The sequence below is a fragment of the Macrotis lagotis genome, chromosome 2 (genome assembly GCF_037893015.1).
Source record: "Macrotis lagotis isolate mMagLag1 chromosome 2, bilby.v1.9.chrom.fasta, whole genome shotgun sequence".
Taxonomy (NCBI): Eukaryota; Metazoa; Chordata; class Mammalia; order Peramelemorphia; family Peramelidae; genus Macrotis; species Macrotis lagotis.
Window position 1 is genome coordinate 133,387,248 of NC_133659.1, and position 26,398 is coordinate 133,413,645.

A 26,398-nucleotide genomic window follows, 5' to 3' on the forward strand; every position below is an offset into this window, starting at 1 on the left:
TAAAGCACCAGCCTTGGAGTGGAGTACCTGGGTTCAAATCCGATTTCAGACACTTAATAATTACCTAGCTGTGTGGCCTTGGGCAAGCCACTTAAACCCATTTGCCTTGCAAAAAAAAAACAAAAAACAAAAAAACAAAAATATTCATAGCAGCTGTTTGTGGTGGCAAAGAATTGGAAATTAAGTGAATGTCCTTCAATTGGCAAATGGCTAAACAAACTGTGGTATATGTATATCATGGAACACTATTGTCCTATTAGAAACCAGAAGGGATGGGAATTCAGGGAAGCCTGGAAGGATTTGCATGAACTGATGCTGAGCAAGATGAGAACCAGAAAAACACTGTACACCTTAACAGAACATGGGGGTGATGATCAACCTTGATGGACTTGCTCATTCCATCAGTGCAACAATCAAGGACAATTTGGGGCTGTCTGCAATGGATAATACCATCTGTATCCAAAGAAAGAATTGTGGAGTTTGAACAAAGGCCAAAGACTATTACCTTCAATTGAGGGAAAAAACACGTTATCTTATTATGTAACTTTGCTATCTCTTATACTTTATTTTTCTTCCTTATAAGGATATGATTTCTCTCTCACCATATTCAATTTAGATCAATGTATACCATGGAAAAAATGTAAAGACTAACAGACTGACTTCTGTGTGTGGGGGGGGGGGAGGGAAGCAAGAATAGAGGAAAAATTGTAAAACTCAAAATAAACAAAATTTCTCTTAAAAAAAGAATTCAGACTTCTGAGATTTCTTTAAAGAAACAAAACTAAATTGTGTTTTTAAGAATAAACACTTATTAAATTATACTAAACTCACATATAAACATATTTGTTTTTACACAGAAATTTCTAAGAATAGATGAATCCACTATGCCAGATTCAATACCTGTATATAACTACTGTTACTTTACTGTATACTGTATACTTTTGTATGTAACTACTTTTTTTTTTTTAGGATTTTGTTAGGCAATGGGGTTAAGTGGCTTGTCCAAGGCCACACAGCTAGGTAATTATTAAGTGTCTGAGGCCAGATTTGAATACGGGTACTCCTGATTCCAGGGCCAGTGCTCTATCCACTGTGCCACCTAGGCACCCAGTAGGAAAAACTTTTTAATGGTTTTTTTTTCCTTTTCTAATTGTGTTGGAGGATGTCAATCTAAGGACAAAGAGGGAAAGGAGAGCTCAATATATCAAAAGTTTGCTCAGAATCGCCTAATCAATATGCCAGATATGACATGTTTTATTAAAATGGCTGGAAGCTAGGTTCTCATTTTATATGTGATTTAAGAGAAACTGTTGGGTAACCAAGACGTCAGAATTTCTTTTAGAATATCATTGTTAATAAAAATCTCTGAACCCATTAAGAACTTAACTTGGAGTCACTTATAGCCTCTGTAAGCTTGGTTCAATCACTTGACCTATCATGGTCTCACATTCCTCATCTTAAAATGAGAGGGTTGGACTAGAAAATCTTTTAACATACCATCCAGCACTGATCCTATGGAGAATTTGTAAACTGAAATTATACAATTCAAATCCTTCTTCCCAATAATGTTCAAGTGCTGAAACTTAAGTCTTTCACTGTTCTTTTTTTTATGTCTAGCTCTTAATGATATACATGTTTAGTTTGAGGTCTTTTTTCAGTGTATAGTTTCTAAATAATTTCAAATTATGTTGCAGAACAGGGCAAATTTTATAATGTTTTGATATTTCTCTTCTATTATAAAAAATCACATAAAAAAGACTGAAAATACTTAGAATAGTCTCCTGTTAGACACCCTCCTTTTTTTTTTTTTTAAGATTTTTGAGAGGCAATGGGACACAAGGCCACACAGCTAGGTAATTATTAAGTGACTGAGGCTGGATTTGAACCCAGGTCCTCCTGACTCCAGGGCCCGTGCTCTATCCACTGCGCCACCTAGCCACCCCTAGACACACATAGTATGCATACTATGTTTCCACTTCTGAAAGGGACAGAGTATATTTCCTTTCTTTGATCTATGGAACAGAGAGAAATAGGAATGTGTGATTCCCTCCACTGATATAATAAAAAATGCTTCTACACCTTTGTTGGTGGACTTCAAGAGATTTTATGACTAGAAAATTCTCTATCCTATGGCCAACTGGAGGTGAGATTCTCTGAACTGAGTTAGATTGGTTTTTAGGGAAAAAAGCTTTGGCCAGGTCACATCTTTCTAGTTTAACAGGATTCATCCAAGCTTTCCTAGTACAGGCATAAGTTTTGAGAACCCAATGTCAACTACTATGCAAGACCACAGTATAGAACTTTAGAAGAAAAAAAAAATCCTTACTGTAAATATCACTTCTAGACTAGGAGTATGAAATTTGCAGTTGATAGAAATTTAGCAATCATCTTATTCAACTGTCTCATTTTACAATGATGTAACTAAAGCCCAGAGTATCTCTCTGGCATGACTTGTCTGTGATACAAGTAGGAAGTGGCACAACCCACATCTTCTAACTTCAAAACTATTTCTATTTTTTCGTACCTTGACCAAGGAGAAAAATATTTAGTGGATAATGCAAAAAAATAGGGTTAACTATCTATATTTGTGTATATGTGTATATATACATATATGTGAGAGAGGTATCTGAGAAATGTAGTACTATACCTTATTAATGTTGATTTATTTCACATTTTGGGATTGAGAGAGTCTGTGTTGAATTTATTGTCTAGTAAATGCATAATTTTCTATTTACTATTCTAAATGTTGAAATTATTTGCTAGAAAATATTAAAGTTGCTGAATTATAATAAATGATATTCAAGTTGTCTGAATGATTGTGTCCATAAAAGTGTGTCTAACAGGAGACTATTCTAAGTATTATCAGTCTTTCTTTTTTTGTGTGATTTGTTAGGGTAGGGGGGAGAAATATCAAAACACATATATATACACATAAATACACACATAGGCTATATACACATATAAGCACATGTTAACACCTGTAAAATTAATATGGAAGTTTTTGGTGATGGTAACAAAGAAATTCATTTTATGCAATAAGTCAAGCTGTAAAGGGAATTACTATCTTTAAGGTTTTATTAGTATGCTAAAGGAATAATTAATAGGTTGGTGATATTAAGTCAAAATAAATTTAGCTATTAAAATAAATATCTTTCTCTGACTCATTTTTTAACAAATGAACTTTAAAATAAGAAAAAAATGGAAATTATGATAGCTAGACAGACTGGGCCATCTACCAGCACCTTGCCAGGGAACTGAAACGCTTCCATTTAAATTGACTTAGATGGGGCAGCTAGGTGGCACAGTGGATAGAGCACCGGCCCTGGAGTCAGGAGTACCTGAGTTCAAATCCAGCCTCAGACACTTAATAATTACCTAGCTGTGTGGCCTTGGGCAAGCCACTTAACCCCATTGCCTTGCAAAAACCTAATAAATGAATAAATAAATAAATTGTCTTAGAAAGATTTTTAAGACCACTTAGCAGGATAAAATACCAGACACCCAAGTCCTTTCTCAAGCTAAATTGCCAAGCATTCACATATTATTATAGAGAGCGCAACTACCATGGGCTGGCCACATTGTTTAAATGTCAAATATAAGCCTGCCAAATTGGAATATTTTATGGAGAACTCACACAGGACAGGTGCTCACAAGGAGGTCAGAAGAAGCAATACAGGGATACCCTGAAGGTGTCTCTTAAGAACTCTGGAATTGATTGTGTAGCATGGGAGACACTGGCACAAGGCAACCCAGTATGGCATGCCCTCATCAGAGAGGGTATTGTGTGCTATGAGCAAGGCAAAATTGAAGCAGCTCAAAAGAAACATGAGATGCCCACGTTTAGAGTAACCACCCCACTGAACTATTTGTGTCCAACCTGTGGTAGAGAATTCCGAGATCATATCGGTCTGATCAGTCACAGTTGGACACGTTATAACTCTTCTTTAACACAGTGATGTAATTTTGGTCTTCTCTGATAACAAAGGACAAGAATCAAATATATGCCAACTATATGGGAAAAGAAATCTAAGAAAAAAGCATGACAGTCTGTCTTCAAAGATTTTACATCCTAATGGTGAGAAGATAATACATAAAAGGGAATTAAAAAAGAAGTAGAAGAACCTATGGAGGAAGAAGGTGCAGAAGAAATCCTGGAAGTTATGGGTTAAACAAGGTTTGGAGTGATCATGGATGGCACAGGGACTTCCTCAAATGGAGGTTTGGGGATAAACTCATACAGAGAACATGTAGAAATGAAGACAAGAAGATGGCCACTTGGGCCATTTCTCTTTTTTGCTATTTTATTTTTGGTAAATTTTAAGGGCTGTATTTTCATCCTGTTTTAAATATGAAAATAAGTTTAGCTACCCATTTCTGTGAATTTAAAACATGTTTTTAGTTCAAAAGTAATCTTTAATTTTCAATTATAATGCATATTTTATATCAGTTTTTGATGTCTATAGTGTATTTTCTTTCCTTAACTATTTAAATATTTATATCACCAAAACTACTGATTATTTTGAGGACAGAGTATTTAATGCCCATTTTCTTCAATATTTTTGATAAAACAAATCCTAAACTCAAATGTAAGCATAACCATAAAAAAAGATGTTATGGTTAAACAAAGCTGAGTTTACTTTAATTTGCAGTCTTAAAGGAGATTAATTTAATTTTGATCTTCCTGCAATAACTCTTATAAATAAGTTCTAATATGTGGAAAACATAGCCCAATAAAAAAAGAGCAAAACAAAAAAATCTTCCAGGAGAGAGAGAGATTTATATAGGTCTTTGAAAATTCAGCTATACAAAATGCTCTTAATATCTTCTTATGTAAAAATAATATCTTTCATTGCATAGGATAGTAGATTTGACAAAGAAAGTTAATATTCAAGGAATTCCTTAAAATAAAATTTATAAATTCAACAACTATATAATAGCTCAATGATTATAGAAAAGAACACATTTTCTAACATCTGATTCTCAATATAATGTGGTTGATAGCATTGCTTTTCCAGCATTTTGAATTGCATGCAGTTGGAATGAATGCACTGAAACTTCCATGCTGTTGTTCAATGGTTTTCAGTTGTGTCCCACTCTTCATGACCCCAAGTGGGGTTTTCTTGATAAAGATACTGAGGTGGTTTACCATTTCCTTCTCTAGCTCATTTTACAGATAAGGAAACTGAGACAACACAGTTTTTAGGCAATCTGCCCAGAGTCACAATTGTTAAGTGTCTGGGGACAGATTTGAATTCAGGAAGACGAGTCTTTCTGACTGCCCTGGCATTCTATCCACTATGGCACTTAGCGGCCCAAAGCCTCCATAACTGCTAAGATCCAAGGTCTAGATGACTAGAAAAAGAATGTACTCATTTTGTAGTTGCCAAAACTTCTTCCATAAACCCTATATAAACAAACAGTAGTTGCTATACCCATAGTTGTAGTATAACAGATTTAAGACCATGAATTTGGAAGGACTTAAGGAGCTACCTAGTCCAAACCCAATAGTATAGATGAAAAAACTGAAGAAAAGGAAGTTAGCATCAAACAAGTATAGCTAGGAATCAAATGCAAATCCTCTCATGGTTCAGCTATCTCCTAAAAGGTCTTTACTTATTGCCAACAAAATAATACTTCATATATACCCTATTTATTTATTTATTTATTTATTTATTTATGAATGAATGAATGAATGAATGCATCTACTTTGAAAATAAAGTCCTTCAGGGGTAAGACTGCATTGTTTTTGTATCTGTTATAGAACCTAGAAAAGTATCTGACGAATAAAAGACATCAATTAAATGCTTGTAGAATGAATATTAATTCTTTATCTATGTACAAAGCATTCTAGTAAGCACTGAGGACAGAGAAAAGTGGAGAGAAAAAACCCTGCTCTCAAGCAAAGCTGACAGTAATGCAACTTATTTCATGCAAGTTGCTTCCACTAATCAAATCTTATCTGCTTCTGATGTTGAAATGTTGATAGTGCCAAGGACTTTGGTGTCAGCAACTTTGTTTTCCTAAACCAATGCCGCCAAAATTAGAAGAAAAACAGGAAACTGGGGCGGGGGGGGGGGGGATATGGCAAGTTTTTAAAAAAAATAGAGAGAGAACTGAGCCAAACTAATAAAAAAATAGGAGCTATTCTTCAACTTATAAATGGTCAAAGGATGTGAGCAGGCAATTTTTAGAAGAAATCAGAACTATTAATAATCAGATGAACAAAAATGCTTTAGTCAGTACTGATTAAAGAAATGCAACTTAGAGCAACTCTGAGGCACAACCACATAACAATCAGATTGGTTAAGATGACAAAAAAGGAAAATGACAAATGCGGAAGGATATGTGGGAAAATAAGCCCATTAATGTGCTGTTGGTGGAGCTGTAAACTACTTCAATCATACAAGATAACAATCTGGCACTATGCCCAAATTGTATATATACTGTGTCCTCAACAATACTATTACTTTGTCTATACCCAAAGGAGAACAAAGAAAAAGCAAAAAGAACCCAGGTGAACAAAAATATTTGTAACAGTTCTTTTTTGTGGAAGCTGAAATTTGAGAGGATTTCATCAATTAAGGAACGGCTGAACAAGTTGTGGTAGATGAATAGGATGGAAGGTTATTTTTGTCATAAGAAATGAAGAAGAGGATAGTTTCAGAAAAACCTAGTATGTGATATAAACTGATATAAGGTAAAGTGAGCAGAACCAGATAACAATCTATACAGTCAGCAATATTGTGAAGAGAATCAGACTTGATAAATGATCAGTTCAATGATCCACTCCAAATTTTAAAAAAAGATCATGCTATAAAATGCTATGATTATTTTTCTTACTTCTTTTCCTCCTGAAACTTGGATAATATGAAAAAATACTTTACTTGTCTTCCAAATGGAGGAGGAATAGGAGAAGGGAGACAACTTGGAACTGAAAATAATAAATATTTTTGTTTAACAGGTCCCCAGTAACTGAGAAAGAGGGGGATGCTGGATATACAGAAATAGCTGCTTGATTATATCTTCACAGAGGTTGCTTTCTGGAGTTAGGGCTTTAAAGGCTGTACTCAAAGCAAGACTAGTGGAGCTCTTGGACTTCCCTGTTGGATGATGGCTGCTGGTGACAAGGAAAGCTGGCCTTTCTCCACAGGAATTTCTCCTCTCAACGATAGTTGAGGAGAGGAGGTAAAGGATGAAGGTAGGGTTGGTAATCCGGGAGCTGGAGATGCTGCTAATCCCAGGTCTACTGGGTACAAAGTCTTGTATCATGTGTTATCTTCAGCAGGATCTGAGGATATCTAGCTGCTTCCAGTAAGAATGAAGAAAGCATTTTGTCTGCTACACTAGCCTTTTCTGGATGTTTTAAAAAAAATGTTTAAAGTGCAGCAGCTAGGTGGTGCAGTGGATAAGAGCATGGGCCCTGGAGTCAGGAGTACCTGAGTTCAAATGCGGCCTCAGGCATTCAATAATTACCTAGATATGTGCCCTTGGGCAAGCCACTTAACCCCACTGCCTTACAAAAAAAATTTTTTTTTAAAGGCAGAGGTGCAATTACAAGTAAACAGCAAACGGAGACAAAAAGAAAGGCTATATAAGAAAGAAATAGGATATGAGAAAATATAATTTGATAGATTTGTATTCTTTTAAAATAGCATATGACTGTAAAAATATCAACAAGATCTGTGTCTTCACTAAGTCCTTAGGTTTTACACAAATGCTCAATCTTTGTGAAAGGATAACTACAGTAGAAAAGTAAAAAGCTGGGTTCTGTTAGTTCAAGGTTTGCCATGTTGACCATTTTTCAGCACCCAAAGGTGCTCATTAGGCATGCAAAACAATCACTCTGGACCTCAGTTTTCTCATCTGTAAAATGATTTTTTAAAGGGATTGCTCAATTCCTTATCAAGTAGCTGGAGAGAAGATATGTTTCAGATATGAAGGCGATTAAAAAACAAATATTAAAAATGGTTTTAAAATCTGTAAAATGTAAATTTCTTCAGTTAAGTATAGAATGTATATCTTATTATTTCTATCTCATTTATTTATTTTTAAAATTTTTTTCCTTAGTTGTTTCAGCTCCCAAGCAGAATAAAAGCTTTCTGTGAAATTATGCCTTCTATGTTACAAGCACATAAAATTTTTTTTTTGAGGCAATGGGGTTAAGTGGCTTTCCCAAGGCACATAAATTGTTTAACTAAATATATATTTTACTCTTTTATTAGCTTAAGAGTTAACTATTAACTCTTCGGTAAGGGAACAGATTTAAGATGACAAAATTTAGCAAATAGGAACTTGTTTAAAAAATTCTTTTTGATCCTGAGCTTTGATTCTATTTGGAAATTTTCTCTACTAATAAAAATCATAACTTATGGTCTTAGAAAGGTGACTTGAAGAGGAAGAAAGGGATAAGCATTTGCCAGGCATAAGTTCTTTAATTAATAACTGCCAGGGTAAGTTCTTATATTTGATCCTTTGATACAACAATCCCATAAAATAGGGGCTATTTATGATGTGTATTTTGCAGTTAAGAAAATTGTAGTAGAGAGAAAGGTTAAGTGACCTTTGAGGGTCACATATAAGTATTTGTCTGAGGCTAGATTTGAATTGAGTCCTGATTTCAGCCTCAATTAGTGCTCTCTATTCACTAGGCCACCTAGTTGCCTAAGGGTCACTTAATGACAGGCCTATAGTTATATGGTCAGTAAGACAGACCTAAACACAGTTCTCCCTAACTCCAGGGTCAGTCATCATCATACTGTCTCTCTTAAAATTCTCTTTAACAAACAAAAAAACCCTCTCCTCTCCAAGCCACAAAAACCATGAAAATTATCAAACAGGAAACAGAATAGAGGGGAAGTTTTATAATTATGTATCTTGTTTTTACTGATGTTGACTAAAAATTAAAAGTTGACATGGACAACTATCATCACAGTTCAAAAGGAAGCAAGAGTTAATTTAAGAAAAAAATATAAACTCCAGTAATGGACTACATGTTCAATGGTAGATGAGTGAGTGATATTTTCTTTATTCTACCTCCCTAAAAATTTGCAGAGTTTAAGGACCAAGAAACAACAAATTCTAGATGCTTCATGCTATTAAAGTTTAAATATTCAAAGGAAAAGTCAGAAGTTATTGGTTACTTTTTAATTTTTTTTTTGAAGGTGAAGAATGGCTCAAATAGGGACAAACTAGGATCCAGTTTCTTTTAAACCAAGTTTAGGATTGTTTCCTAAACTACTGCCTTACTTAATCAGATTTATTTCAAATTTGATAAATTATATCTTTTTTGTTTTGTTTTTATAAGGCAATGGGGTTAAAGTGACTTGCCCAATATCACACAACTAGGTTATTAAGTGTCTGAGACTGGATTTGAACTCAGGTCCTCTTGACTCCAGGGCCAGTGCTCCATCCACTGTGCCACCTAGCAGCCTCAATAAATTATATCTTGATAGTTACATAAGATTTCCAAGTTATTATCTATATGACATTAAGAAAGAGCAATTGGGGGGCGTAGTGGATAAAGCACCGGCCTTGGAGTCAGGAGGACCTGGGTTCAAATCCAGTCTCAGACACTTAATAATTACTTAGCTTGGGCAAGCCACTTAACCCAATTTGCCTTGCAAAAACCTAAAAAAAAAAAAAGCAATCATTTTTAGGATTTTTAGGTGACTACATTTAAGAACTTTTAAGTGTCAGTTGTTTCAAAATCTCAATTGAAAAATGTCTAAGAAATTGCAAGAGATTATTCCATATCAGAATCTATTTGTGTTGATTTAAAAAAAAAGAAAACTCAACTTTGAAACTATCTTATTTACAGAAGTAGTTTAAACTAAACATTAATATAACTCCTGCTCCTGTTTTAGAGAAAATAAAATCTATTTACTTCAGAGAACTTAAGCAACTATGATATATTAATCTTTCATTATTAAAAAAAGAAAGCAGTACAAGGCAGAAAAATTTCAATATGTATAGTAAGCAATTCATCTTTGTTTTTTTAGTTAAAGCAAAAATATGTTAAAACAAGACTTTAGAATGTTTCCATTTTGTAACTTCTTCATGCTTTCTGAGAACCAAGCTTCTAAGGATCCCTTGAATTCTTGCTAGGCAATTTCCTAGATCTCAGTTACTTTTTAAAGGCAAGTTAGATGTGCCCATTCAACAAATAATTGAGCAACTGCTCTGCAGAGGATAATATTTGGTGTTGTGGTAGGCTAATATGATTTTTTTACCCTTGGTAAAATTCATTCAAATAAATGCTATTGCTCAGCAACATATACAACTCAGGTAAATGGGGCATACCTACATGAATTATAAAACAATGCCAAATCAGTGGCATGCAATAAATGCTATGTTCAGAGAACTTTTAGGCAGGAATGGATATATAAAGAAACAGGGATGTAACTTAAGCCTTGAAGAAGCTAAACTTTTATCTCCCTAGTACCTATCAACAGTGATAGGAATTCACAAAATGTTTAAATAAAGATTTATCATATATATATATATGTATTTTTAGTCTTTGCTAGGCAATGGGGTTAAGTGGCTTGCTCAAGGCCACACAGTTAGGTAATTATTAAGTGTCTGAGGCTGCATCTGAAATCAGGTACTCCTGACTCCAGGGCTGGTGCTCTATCCACTGCACCACCTAGCCACCCCTATTATGTATTCTTATAAAAAAAGGATTGTAGGACTTAGGTAAAGACAGAGTAGAGCAATTCTACTAGGGAAATATGTCCAGATTACAGTGGTTTGGCTAGGTAAGAAAGATTTGGAAGTTAGTCTATCTGTTTGATTTAATTGGATATGAAATTGTAGAAGACAATTTTTCACTTTCTTTCCTACAGTATCACCAGAGTCCAATATCCCACTATTTCTTTTTTTTTAAGGTTTTTGCAAGGAAAATGGGGTTAAATGGCTTGCCCAAGGCCATACAGCTAGGTAATTATTAAGTGTCTGACACTGGATTTGAACCCAGGTACTCCTGACTCCAGGGCTGGTGCTTTATCCACTGTGCCACCTAGCCACCCCATCCCACTATTTCTGCAAAAAAATGCTCTACTTCAGTTAAACTTGCTGAATCACTATGTACTTTCCTCTATAGCACTGATCAGAAGACCTGAGTTCAAATGCTATCTCAGACATTAGCAGCTGACCTCAGTCCATCACAAAAGTCCTCTCAGTCCCATTCTCCTCATGTGTAAAACAGGAGTTGGATTCTTTAACGTTCCAGGTCCTGTTCAGCTCTAACTCTATGATCCTTTGAACTCACTTCATACGACTAACCCCTCCTAATCAGTGACCCTATAGAAACATGTGTATGTACCATCTAATCCATTTCACCTATCAAAAATCTATCTATACCTTAAGGTCTAGCTCAAATTTTACCTCCTTGTAAGGTTTATCCTTAGTATCCAAGTAAGATATGATCCTTTCTTGAAACCCCTAAACTTTCCACTCATTTGCCAATTTATATTGCTTAGCTACTTTTTATCCCTCCAACCAAACATTTATTTTCCTCATTGTGCCTTTGTACAGAAAGCTGTGGTAACACAAGCAAAAAGGCATAGTGGTATAACCCAATCAGTAAATATTTATTAAGGGCCTCTAATGTTCTAGGCACTCTGTCATAAATTGGTGATAAAAGATATATGATAGATAGATAGATAGATAGATAGTATATAGTATAATCTGTCTTTGTATCCCCATTCAGTGTCTTATTTACACACACATAATAGGTTAGTAATAAATGCTTGTTGAATGTAATATAAGATTAATTAGCATGGTTATACAGGATGAATTTTAGGAGTGAAGTACTGGAGGTAGGAAGACCAACTAAGGAGCAAATACAGCAGTTTAGGAATAGGTTATGCTCCTTAAGAATAGAAAAGAAAGAATAAAAATCGATTCTAAATTTTGACCATGAGTGACTGGGGTAATAGAGAATATATAGAGAAATATAAAAGTCAGGAGATAGGCACTGATTTTGTTGGGATAAGAAAAGCTCATTTGGTTTTGATTTTTATTATACTTGCTGATTTTGCCCAAGGAATACTACAACAAAAACACCAATTCTTAAACCAAATTTAAAAAATATGCTTAATAAAGCCAGATTAAAACTTGATCATATGCTGCAAAGATGAAAAATAATCCCTTTGTCCTGCCATTCAAAAGAAAATCCAAATAAACCTAAAATCACCACTAAAATTTAATATTAAAATAATTAAAAAAAATTTTATTGCAGGGCAGAGCCAAGATGGTGGTGTGAAGGCAGGATTTCCCTGAAACTCATTCCCCCCAAAACTCCAAAAGCCATCAAATTATGATTTTAGCCAAAATTTAGAGGGATAGAACCCCACAGAAAGATTGAGTGATACATTTTCCCAGTCCAAGACAATTTAGAAGTTCCGCAGGAAAGGTGTTTCATTGGGGTTGGGGGAGGGGTGTTGGAAAAAAGCTGGGGCTGTAGCACAGCACAGTCCAGGAATCAGGGGGTAGGGGAAGATAGCAGAGATCTCTCTGCTCTCCCTGGGTGCGCAGCACTCAGCTGTTTGCCCACACTCAGATCCAGGTTGCAGTTTGGGCTTCCATACAAAGATAACCAAACGGCAGTCTTAGACTAAGGAAATGAGCAAACAAAAGAAAAAGATGAATATGATTATACAAAATTACTTTGGTTCCATGGAAGATTCAGAAGATGACAAACTTGAAACTTTTGTAGCCAAAGTCTATAAGAGAAATAGAAAGTGAGCTCAGGTTATGGATGAACTCAAAAAAGACTTTGAAAAGCAAATAAGGGAAGTAGAAGAAAAATGTGAGCAAGGCAGAAAAATCATGAAAAACAAATCAGCAGTTTGTCAAAAGAAATAAAAAAGACTGAAGAAAAAATATGTTAAAAACCAGTTTAGGTCAAATAAGAAAAGCAAAACAAAAGGCAAATGAGGAGAATGCCTTAAAAAGCATCTGCAAAAGGAGATAAAAAGGCTCTCTGAAGAAAACAACTCCTTCAAATGCAGAATGGAACTAAAGGAAGCTGATGACTTTGAGAGAAACCAGGAAGAAATAAAACTCTTCCAAAAAAGCCAAAATTTATAAGAAAATGCAAAATATTTCATTGGAAAAACAACTGACCTCAAAAACAGATCCAGGAGAAATAATTAAAAAATTACTGGACTACCTGAAAGTCATGAGCAGGAAAAGAGTCTAGACTTCATTTTTCAAGAAATAATATAGCAAAAATACCCTGAGATCCTAGAAGCAGAGGGTAAAACAGAAATTGAGGGAATTCACTGGTCACCTCCTGAAAGAGATCCCAAAAGAAAAACTTCCAGGAATATTGTAGCCAAATTCCAAAACTCCCAAGTCAAAGAGAAAATGCTAAAAGCTGCCAGAAACAAACAATTCAACTACTGTGGCTCTATAGTCAGGATTACACAGGATCTGGCAGCATCTCCATTAAGGGCTCATAGGGCTTGGAATATGATATTCCGGAAGACAAAAGATCTTGGTTTACAAGCAAGAATCAACTACCCAGCAAAACTGAGCATCCTGTTTCAGGGGAAAAGATGGACTTTCAATGAAATAGGAAACTTTCAAGCTTTCCTATTGAAACAACCAAAGCTGAACAGAAAGTTTGATCTTCAAGTACAGGACTCTGGTGAACTATAGAGGGGGTGGAGGAGAAAGACTAACTATGAGGAACTTAATGATGTTGAACTGTTTGTATTCCTGTATGTGAAGAGGATATTAATAACTCATATCATCTTTCACATTTATAAGAGCTGTTAGAAGGAGCATATATAGACAGGGCACAGGAAGGAATGGAATATAATAGTATAATATAGTAAAAAGATGAACTCAGTGGATGATGAAGGAAAGTACTGTGAGGAAGAGAAAAGAGAGGAAGAAGGGACTAAGATATTTCACATAGGAATAAAGAAAAAGCTTTTTCAATGGAGTGGAATGGGGGAAGGTGAGGGGAATGAGTGAACCTTTGTTCTCATCAGAAATGGCTCAAGAGAGGAAATAACATACACACTTAATAAGATATAGATTCTATCTTACCCTAGAGAAAAATGAGAAGAAAGAGATGGGATAAGGGGGGAATGAGGGGAAGGAAGGGGGAAATAGGTGACAGAAGAGAGGGAAGATTGTGGGAAAGGGTACTCAGATACACCACACTTTTGGACAGGGACAGGATGAAAGGAGAGAGAAAATAGAATAAATGAGAGTAGGGAGGAATAGAGTAGAGGTAAATAAATCTTGTAATAGCAACTGTGGGAGAAATATTGAAGCAACTTCTCTGGTGGACTTATGATAAAGAAGGCAACTTACCCCAGAGACAGAGCCATTGGAATCTGAACACAGATATATTTATTTCCTCTCTCACTATTCTTGAGATTTCTCATCTTCTTGGGGGGGGGGTTATGTTTACTCTTATAACAAGATTATTGTGATTATATAAAATAAAATTTTTAAAAAAAATTATTAACTTTACAAATAATCCAAATTAAAATTTATTCTTTGAATTTCCTTAGTATAGTTTGGAAGATTAAAAAAAAAAGGCCATTGGGAGCAGAACTCTTTTTAGAGCATTGTAATTCCATGTAATATAACGAAGCAATAATTTGCAAAAATATTTTGAGATCAAAAAAGCTAATTAAGACCTTCTTTAAAAAAAATATTTCCAGGGGTGGCTAGGTTGCACAGTGGAGAGAGCACCAGCCCTGGAGTAAGGAGTACCTGAGTTCAAATCTGGACTCAGGCACTTACTAATTACCTAGCTGTGTGGCCTTGGGCAAGCCACTTAACCCCCTTTGCCTTGCAAATCCTTAAAAAATATATATTTCTAAAGGGTAAAATTAAGCTTATTAACTACTAAACATTCAGGTGCCATACTCTGAATTTAAGTATCAGAAATCTTTTAGGACTGAAGAGACATTTTTAGTAATCATCTTGTTTCTTTTAAAGAGCCACAAAATGTTTTCTATATTTATAGACACTGAGATTATATTTATATGTGCACATATAAGCTTGTTTTTTATTGATCCAGGAAAAATGTTGTGCAAATGTTGAGTTTATATTATACCTTACGCATTTGTCACAGTTTATTTTGTGTTATAAGTGTTTCAGTGTGTGTCTTATCCCCTACTGGGGCTATATATATATATATATATATATATATATATATATATATATATATATATATATATATATAGACTCTAAGCTCAAGGGCTGAGTCTGTCCCTCAAAAACTAGCAAAATAATCTGAAAGAGAAGTCACCCAAAACAATATCTATCCCTATCTTTCCAACATTCCCCATTTGACTCCTACTCTCCACTGTGAAAGATCCCATTTTTCACATCTCTGAGTCAGGTACTGGCTCCTCAGAGTAATATAGTGGCAACCTGAGCACTCAGTAGCAACTGACAGAAAATCTCCCTCTCAATTCCCCAGTGTACTTATCTCCTGATGCCAAGGTCTGTTCATGGCAATGGCAGGCACCTTTGAGAGAGGAGATTTTTATACCTGGGTCAGGGAATAGTGAAAAAGTTCTATCTCCCCTTTTAATTTTTGAGAGAGCCAGGGAAATCCTTCAGAATCCACTTAACAATGTACTGGTTGTAATCCGTTTCATATATCCCACTATATTTTCTTTCCCCCACAAAAAAAAAATCATACCTCTTTCAAATTTCTCTGTTCCTCTTAATGGAATGTCATATTCCTAATCATGAATATCCAAAATCTTGGTGACTTCTCACTTGCCCTTACTCTACAAAACCATTCAGTTGCAAAATCTTGTTTCTACTTCTTTTCTTAATAGCCACTACTCTAAGTTAAGACAATAAGCACCTTTCACTTGGATTAATAATTGGTCTCCCTGACTCAAGGCTCTTTCCTTTCCAGTCAATCCTCCACCATGTTATCAATGATTTGCCTAAAATATAGGTTTACCTATATTACTCCTCCACTTAACAAACTCCAATGACTCCTTATTGACTAGCAAATCAAATAACTTTCTCTCTTTTTTAAAAAAGTCAGCCATAAAAAGCACAGTAGCATCTTGTACTCAATATATAGGCTCATAAATCTAGAAATAAAAGGAACCTCTGAAGTCAATTCTTTCATTTTATGGTTGAATATAGTGAAGCCTGGTTCTTATAACTTCATCCTACATCAGTTCATATAAATCTTCCAAGATTTTTCTGAATCTATTTCTCTCATTTTTCATTTCTCATGGTTCAATAATATCCAATTACATACACATACCAAAATTACTTCATCTATCCTCCAACTGATAGCAGGCATTCCCTTAGTTTCTAGTACTCAACTACAGTAAGAAATGCTGCTATGAATATTTTCTCCATATGAGTCTCTTTTCTCTTTTTTTTTTGTTTTTAGGATTTACATCTAATAGTACTGCTAGAGTACCTGGATTGTGCTTGGATTAGTGGCTTTTCAAGCAGAGTTTGAAAAATGCTTTTCAGAATGGCTTGATTAATTCATTTTCCCCAAGAGTACATTAATTTAACTGTCCTTCCATATTCTTTCTATAAAGTTATTTTTGTTTTTGTCCTCTTTTTGGGTGTTCATAGAAAAACAAAACTGAAATGGTTCCAACCCTGAAGAAGTCTTACATTCTATTTCCTCCAAATCATTAGCTTCATGGCTTCCCTCAAAAGAAACTCCACATGCCTGACCTTGGGTACCTAGAAAAAAATTCCTAAGCTGCATCTCTTAGTGGAAGATCATTGCCAAGGCTCCTCCCTCTGAATGTAAATCCTCACCCCTTCCATGATGGTAAATTGTGTAGATAATATAGGTTTTATTGGAAAGACTTCTAGCCCTCCATGAGTGTTCAAAAATCACAGGATATCTCTTGGCTGAGAGGTCATTAGGGCCTTGTAGAAAAATGATGTCCAAGAACGAAAAAGGTAAGAAAATTGAGTTGCGAATATTATGCTGTATGTACTTTTGATATTTTTTTGTTCTCCTTAGAAGTCCTTGGATTTTTCACATTTTATATGAGTTTCAATAAAGACTATTCTTTGCCCAAGTACTACTGTTATCTTGAGTGGTTGTATAAGATCTGGAAGAATATAGATTCCTTAAAGGGTAAGGACTATCTTATATTTTGCATTTGAAAGAAATCTTTAAGAATAATATCCAGGAAAAAAAAAAAAACAAGTGAGAGCCCTGAGTCATTGGTTAACATTTCATCTCTCACCTCAGTGCCAATGCTTTCTTTTCTCACCTCTACCTCTTGAAAGTTCTACCTCTTTTCAAGTTTCTGTTCAAATGTTACTTTCAGACACAAGGATTATTCCCCCACTTGTTATCACATTCAGAAATTGCTTTCTATTTCTGTTGTATTGATTTATATGTATACTTGCCACTGACAGAAAGTAAGCTCCTGAAGGGTAGGAATTCTTGTTATTTTACCCTTAATATCTAGCTTATAGCCTGCCATATTGTATATTCCTAATAAATACTCACTAAATTGAACTGAACATAATTGGGAAGAATATTCTATCAGTAGTGCTAAAGATGGAAGGGGAAAGGGGAACTATAGCTGGGTGGATCTAGTAGGAAGTTATTACAATAATCTAAAGTAAATAGTAAATAAAGGGCTTGAACTAAAATAGTGTTAGTAGAAATATATTCAAATTCATATCTTGGTGATCAAACTTTTTATGCTTAAAAATAATAAAGTAAGATTTTTTTCTGAAACACTGTATAATTCTTATGTTTTATAAATACCAATTAGAAATTCGTCCAACCAGTTCAGATCAATGTTTATGATAATTTCCCTTTCTGGAAGAAAATTATAATGGCACTAAATATCTAAAAACAATAAAGCATTCATAATGTCAAATAATTTAAAATAAAAGTTGGGGAATTTTAATTTCATTTCCCAAGTCTATTACAAAATCACTGGACTTCGGTTTAAAAAAAATACAAAATAAATATCACTGCCATTCTATGGCTTAATTTTCTTAAATGTAAAATAAAAGTATTATTACTCTGTGATTTGGTGACACTAGTCTCCTTGGGGTTCCTCACAAAAGACATTTTGCTCCATACTTTGGGTAATTACTGGCTATTCCTTAGGCTCTCCTTCCTCATTCAGTGGCTCCCTTGGCCTCCTTAAGATCTCAAATAAAATCCTATCACTTACAAGAAGGCTGTTCTGATCCTCCACAATGCTAGTGTTTTACCCATACTGATTATCTCTAATTTATTTTGTGTAGTCATCTGTACATAGCTGTTTGCATGTTGTGTCTGCCATTAGACTATGAATTCCTGTGGAACAGAGACTCTTTTACCTTTCTTTGTATCTCTAGGGCTCAACACAGTGTCTAGCACCTAGTCTGGCATCTTTATTAGTCTTAATGAATGCTTACTGATTGAATGACTGATAAATTTATCATGATAAGAAAATACAAATGAATCCTTCAACAAATATAATACAAAAATTCAAAGTAATTTCCAAAGTGGTGAAAGATTTTTTTGTTAAAACGTTTCTTTTTTCCATCAAATATTATGCTTAATTATCTTCAACCAGTAAAATTTAACAAAAATGCACAAGGGAAAATAGTTACAGAAGAGTCTACTGGGTCACTTCCTTGGTTCTGGTAGTGCTTGTTAGGAAGGAAGGACACATATAACCCAAGGGTGTTCAGTTTATGAAATCTAAGAAAGGCATGTCTCAAATATAAAAAACTCAGAGCAACTATTGAAGATCTACATGAGTTTGGAAATAAGTTAAACATGATTGTACATATATATAACTTTTACCAGACTGTTTGCCACCATGGGGAGGAGGGAGGGTAGGGAAGTGGTAGAAAAATGTAGAGCTCAAAAATTTGCAAATGCATGAATGATGAAAAACTACCATACTATGTAATAGGAAAAATAAAATTTCAATTAAAAAAAAGATTTACATGAGCTGATAAAGAGTAAAGTAAGCAGAACAAAGAAAACAATTAGCACAATGATCAAAATAATATAAAGTAGTACAGCTAAAAATCACCACAAATCTAATTAATATAGTAACCAATCTCTACTTCAGAGTAGCTGTGAACCAAATCTCCCTCCTCTCAGGAGAGAAGTCATGAACTCTAGGGGGCATGGCCAATGTGTTAGTTGAAAAGGTAAGTATATACACCAAGACAATATATTCTACAAAATTATGCCTCATGTATATAGTTTTTTTCCTTATACAGGACTCCTTACCATGACAATAGTGAAAATGCAAATAAACTAGCTCACTGCTAAATCACAAGGGATTTTTCTTTTTGTTCAGTTATTCATAATGGTCAATGGATCATGGATTTAGCACAGGAAGGGACCTGATTATACAGAAAAGTAAACTGAGCTTAAATAACTCACTCTAAGTTACACAGACCCTGGCTCCCAAAGCTGTTACATTCAAGTCTTCCAACTCCAAACCCAAGCATCAACTGCAGCATACTCAAATGTGAAAATCTTGGCAGCTTTTTTTCCCCTGTGGGGTTATTAATTCAATTGAAAACATGAAATGAAGAAAAATCATCAATTAGAATAGTTCTTTCCTTCTTTCTACCTTGGGCACGTCACTTTATAAACTATTCTAGGCCTCATTTTTGGCACCTGGAATATGAAAAGATCCAAAAAGGTCCCTTTTAAGCTCTCAATTTTATGATTCCTTACATATTTCACTAGGGAGTCTGACCTATCGATTGGAGTTGAGCAATACTATTCTCTAGGCACCCATGGAAAAGGAAGCATAATGAAAACTCTTTTTGAGGACCAGACATAAAAAAACATTTAGCTGTACTTAAACAAAAAAGACTATTTAAAATATTCCTGGCAGATGTCCAAAAACCAAGCAACATACAAACAGAAAAAAAAAGTCACTTCAAAAACCTATACTTAGTGTAGTTTTCCTTGAAATAGATTTTCTTGTGGTTTGTGATTAAAAAAAAAAGTCTGGTGGTAAAACAAGACCTGCATAATGTTATTTAAAACTCAAAAGTTCAAATTTAGTACTAATAAGGCAAACCAAGTCCTTTTTTTTTCACTTAGTCATGAAACAATGATTATCTAACCAAAGGGGGAAAGTCACATTATTTTGTTTTTAATTTATACTATTTAAGATGTGACACTGTAGTTTTAAGTCTATTTGGATTAGGTCAGAGCCATGTCAATCTAGAGAATTTTTTTTAAAGTACCAAAGAAAACAAGTATAGGGTAATTTTCAATGCTGCTGAATTTGTATTAAGGGTTTTTTGGGTGTTCAGTCCTTCAGAGGTTTTCTTGGAAATGATATGTCATTTCCTACTTCAGTGAATTAAGGCAAACAATTTAAGTGTCTCATCCAGGGTCACAGAGTTATTGACTGTCTGAGGCTTAATTTGAACTCAGGGCTTCTTAGCTCCAGGTCCTGTGCTCTATTCATCTAACAGATTATATTAAGAATCTCAAAATACAAATAAAAAGAAATCTTTTTTTTTTTGCTTTTACAAAAATAAATTTTGTAATTTCTCAAGTCAGCATAATTTTGACTAAATTTAGGGTTTTGAATGAACTTGAAATAGGTCAGTAGAAACTAGCTAAAAGGTCTAACCAAATCTTACTTTAAGGAAATTCACTCTACCAATGCAGATGTAGAAATTATTTTGAAATTTATAGTATTATGCTGTTGCCTAGGGCAATGAGAGGCTAAGTGTTTGCTTAGATCACCAGGCCAATAGGTATAAGACTGGAACCAAGGTTTCCTGATTGTCATCTAGGTTCTCTGTTCATTACTTCACTATAGCTGTCATCATACATTATTTGCTCTTAGGTATGTCACAAAACACAGAACCATACTGACTGTTTAATTTATTGCAAAGCAACTACATATTTAAAAGAAAAAATAACTGCTACATTTGCAATTGGAAAACTAGAACTTACCATTTTTATTAAAATTTCAAAATTCTTTGACAATGCTAAAATAAGAAGTTCTCTGTTCAGAAAGCAGTCATCAAAGATGTACCTGGTACATAGGTATTCCTGCAAAAAAAAATCAAATAAAACAAATTATACAATATATAATTGTTACTTAGTATCAATACTTCCTAAAATAGAATCTATTTAATGACAAATTAACAAAAGTAATTACTGTTTATTAAAATGATATAACTTCCTAAAACTTTGCTTCTTACGATTTGTATTAAATAGTAGGAAAACACCTAGAAATGACAGAAAAACATTATACTTTACAATAATTAACAATAAAAAGTTCCCATAGTTGGCACAAAATTTAATGTCAAAACAGATATATGCTCCCACATACACACATATGCAGGTCAAAGGACAAAAAAAAAAGCTTAGGAAATCTCATGATTGTCAATGCAATCATAAGAATTTGGATTTTAAATAGTTTTAGATTTGTTATGAAAGAACTATTTGAAATGTCTGGAAAAACAAAAGTATTCCCTGGGTGAAAGGAAAGAATTTTCCCTGGAGAAATGATTCCTAAAAAAAGAATAAGCAAATCCCATAACTAAACAAATGCTTCCAGAGCAGATTAATCTTTTTTATGTCATTGTACTCCTTTGGAAGTATAATGAAGCCTATGGACTTCATTTCAGAATCATATTTTTTAATGTAAAAATTAAAATATATATTTAAAAGAAAAAATAACTGCCACATTTATGATAGGAAATTCAAGGAAACATGATACTTAAAAAATACTTTGAAATATTCTTAAAAACAAATTCATAGATCCCAAATTAAAAATGTCAGATTTAGAAAGAAAACTAAATGAAATACTCATGTGTATAACTTAATATTCGAGAAATAGCTATGTCTAGTGATAACTAGCCACTATTAACAAAGAAAAAGGCACTTTATTTAAAAAATGAAAACTGCTAGATTACAAACTAGTTTAATAAATTTTCATGATTTAAGAAAAAAATGGAGGTTCTATTCCTTTTCCCTCTCAAAAAAAGAGAAACATGGTATGAGACAAGTTAACAGTCAATCCTCTGAACTGCCTAAGACTCTAAAAGAACTCTCAAGAGATCACAGTACTTTTGAAATCTTTCTAAATTTTTCACTAATAATTAACAAAGTCCTTTTTAATGTCTTCTCCATCATAGTGATCCAAACTTCATTTTCCTCTTCCACTGCTGATTACCCCAACCACCATAAGTACCCCCCCCCCCCCCCCATTAAAAACCATTCACTTTTTCTTTGTGAAGTCTGGAACGCCTTTTCTAAAAAAAAAATTTTCATTCTGCATTTCTTCCAATTTCCGGTTCTTAGAGATCTGTCTCCCTCTGGAGACAGCCTGACTGGAGACCCAATGACTTCACTTTCACTCAATCCTCTCAACTCAAAGGTCAAGATGGGAGAGGTGGAATAAACCTCATTCACACTCTAGCTCCGTAAGAATTTCTCTGCCAAATGAGTCATAGTTTTTTTTTTATAAAAGCTATTCTCCAATTGACAAATGGTCAAAGGATATGCAAAGGCAATTTACAGATGAGGAGATCAAAGCAATCCATAGTCATATGAAAAATGCCTTAAATCATTACTTTATTAGAGAAATGCAAATTAAAGCTTCTCTTAGGTACCACTCACACCTCTCAGACTGGTCAATATGACCAGAAAGGATAATGATCATTGTTGGAAGGGTTGTGGGAAATCTAGGACACTAATACATTGTTGGTGGAACATGAACTCATCCAACCTTTCTGGAGAGAAATTTGGAATTATGCCCAAAGAGCAACAAAAATGTGCATCCCCTTTGATCCAGCAATATCACTACTGGGTCTATACCCTGAAGAGATGATGAAAAAGGGGAAAAACATCACTTGTACAAAAATATTCATAGCAGCCCTGTTTGTGGTGGCAAAGAATTGGAAATCAAGTAAATGTCCTTCAGTTGGGGAAATTACTTAGCAAACTGTGACATATGTATGTTATGGGACACTATTGTTCTATTAGAAACCAGGAGGGATGGGAATTCAGGGAAGCCTGGAGGGATTTGCATGAACTGATGCTGAGTGAGATGAGCAGAACCAGAAAAGGACTGTGTACCCTAACAGCAACATGGGGGCGATGATCAACCTTGATGGACTCACTCATTTTATCAGTGCAACAAACAGGGACAATTTTGGGCTATCTGCAATGGAGAATACCATCTGTATCCAGATAAAGAACCATGGAGTTTGAACAAAGTCCTAGGACTATTTCCTTTAATTTAGAAAAAAAAACTGATATCTTATTGTCTGATCTTATACCTCTTATACTTTGTTTCTTCCTTAAGGATATGATTTCTCTCTCATCACACTCAATTGGGATCAATGTATACCATGGAAACAATGTAAAGACTGACAAATTGGCTTCTGTGGGGGGTAGGGGGAGGGAAGTAAGATTAGATTAAACTCAAAATAAATAAAACCCATTTTTAATGGGGGGGGAAGAATTTCTCTGCCTATCCAATTAACCTCTCCACCAGTCAAGAAATCCACATCTACCACTAAATCAAAATTCGGGTAGTAGTCTACAAGCATCTAAGACACACTCCCCTTCCTCAATGAATTTAGACTAATATACTTTGTTTCTTCCTTAAGAATATGATTTCTCTCTCACATCACATTCAATTTGGATCAAGGTAAACCATAGAAACAATGTAAAGACTGGCAAATTGCCTTCTGTTGGGGGGGGGGGTGAGGGGAGGGAAGTAAGATTGGGGGGAAAATTGTAAAACTCAAAATAAATAAAATCCTTAAAAAATCAATTGCCAGAACACCCAAAGAATTAGAAAACTACACTGGAGTATTCAAATATTGAATACAAGATCATAAATTTATTAAGAAGCTTCAGAAGTCATCTAATTTAACTTTTACAGAAGAAAACACTGATATTCCAAAAGAGCTAAATAATTCGCCCTAAATTTCAAAGGCAGCACATGGCAGACTTGACATTTGAATGAAGGGCCTCAGACTTCAAATTCAGCTATTTTTTAAATGCTATATACTACTCTATAGGACCCATCTTTTACGCTGACTGAAAGGAAATGATGAAGGGAAAATTAAATGTCATGGGTATTAATAAATATATTTTCATTCATATAGGGCAGATTTTTCATACTTCTTAGTTTTTTTTCCTTAAATGATACGTGTGGTGTAAACTTAAAACATTGTAATACAATGATTTTCAGGGATGAATACATTTATTGGGTTCCTCAATACCATGATAAATTAAACTTTCCAGTATTTAAGATGGCAAGTTTCATACGATTAGAGATTTAGAAATGGTAGCCCTTTAGGCCAACCTCCCCATTTTATTAAAAATTAAACTAAGAGGGTTGGCTAGGTGGTGCAGTGGATAGAGCACCAGCCCTGGAGTCAGGAGTATTGAGTTCAAATCCAACCTCAGACACTTAATAATTACCTAGCTGTGTATGGTCTTGGGTAAGCCACTTAACCCTATTGCCTTGCCAAAAAAAAAACACCTAAAAAAATTAAACTAAGGCTCATAGAGGTTGAGGCAGTTAGGGGTCACAGTGATTTGAAAAATCTGAATTCAAGTCCAATCTCAGCTGTGTAACTCAGCTGTTTAACTCTGGGCAAATCATTTAATCTCTGTCTGCCTCAGCACCTATAAAATAAAGATAATAATTTTCCAAGGGTAAAAGGAAATGTTTGTAAAATGCTTTCCAAACCTTAAAAAACTATATAAATGCCAGCTATCATTACTTTATTCAAGACCACATAAGAAATATATCGGAAAATCAGGACTTCCTTTGCCTTCTAACTCAAAATTGAGGATTCTTGTCATAGCAGGACACTGCTGTATCTACTTCATATTAAAGCTAACCAAGACCATCAGTCAATACTGTTCTGGATTACATGTAACTTATAGAACAACAGTTGATAAAATAAAGTCAGTGAGAAAATGACATCTATAAAGTAGGTTTGATTTCTATTAGGATCAGTTAACTTCAGAGACAATTCCCAAAGAGATGATCTTGTATGGGATCTGAGGAAGAGGTGGTTTGGTGTCAAGATCATATCAGGGAGGTGATGCCATGATATGAAAATGAAATGGATTTAAGTGAGGGGATGCTATGCAAAGTCACCAGCCTCACTTTCTCCTCCGAAAGCTATCTAGGACCAATGGCCAGATATGGATCAGAATACTAGAGATGGTCCTGGATGCATCTTTTAAAAGCTAGGTCTTTCCAGCATCAGTTTGCCTGAGGCAATGAGAGAGAAGAAAAGGTCAAAAATGTATTCATTTCTACAAAATTAAAATGGGAGAACAAGATCCTAAGAGTTTCTAGTCGAAACATTAACAATTGCTATTTAGATTCATCTACCAATCGGGACCCAAACAATGACCAGTAGATTTAGTCTGAGACCCATAGGGCATTATATCTAGTGGAAAAACAATATAATACACAAACCCATATAGTGTGTCAATAGCTTGCTACCTATATCATATAATTTCATTTTTACATACACACACATATGTATATACGTGTGTGTGTGTGTGTTTGTGTGTAGGGAGTGGGGGATTTATAAAATAAAATTACTATTAGGTTTCCAGACTATCATAAGTCATAACTGGCCTCTCCTCACCAACATGGCTAAAATATAACTTTATTTCCTGTTATAGAGTAATGATAAATTTTCTTTTAATTGTGCCTGAAATGGACTTAGAAAATACAAGATTGCTAAAAATTTACCTTCTGGGCAATAAAGTTTATAGTGAAACAATAATATCAGTAAGAATAAAGGCATAGGATTTAAATCATAAAGTCATGTCATGGCTGGCATTCAGATGTTAAATAATAGTAATAATAACACTCAGGAAATGACTTGGCACTGTATTCATCTTATGACCCTCAAGAACAACTACTCAGCACCTGTTTGTCCCCAGCCTTAATAAGACCACACCCAGAGGAAAAGACTTCTTGAAACTCAACCTGACTAGAAACTACTTAGTTCTAATATCACAGCACTTAATCATCACAATCCTATCTCCACTAGCAAAGCAAAAACCCTTAATCTTTGACATTTTCTAGTTTCTCCTTTCATAGTATAAAGCCCATAAAAAATATTAAATAAAAATAAAATAAAAATTTATAATAAAATAATATTGCTAGAGTTTTTCTTTTATTTATTTCATCTGATCAAAGATTGGGAGCTAGAAAGGGCCTCAGATCAGTTAATGTAAATTCCCTATTTTATATGTGAGGCCACTTTGACCCAAATTGGTTTAATGAAACCACATAGGTAGTGTCAGAGGTGGAATTTGAACCTTAGGTTTTCAGACTTCAAAGACAGTGGGAGCTCTTTACACGAAACCTATCTTTTGCAGAAGAACAAAAATAGCACAGACTATAAATACCATGCAGCTCTT

General features: G+C 34.4%; 1 protein-coding gene across 2 annotated transcripts in view; it reads right to left on the reverse strand.

The window, feature by feature from the left end:
• CNST (consortin, connexin sorting protein) overlaps positions 1-26,398 on the reverse strand; it is a 119,207-nt gene that overhangs the window by 91,050 nt on the left and 1,759 nt on the right. For both annotated transcript variants that reach the window (XR_012475736.1, XM_074222844.1), the window contains exon 2: positions 20,933-21,031. The gene's annotated coding sequence lies outside the window, so the exon portion shown is untranslated. The remainder of the gene's footprint in view (positions 1-20,932; positions 21,032-26,398) is intronic.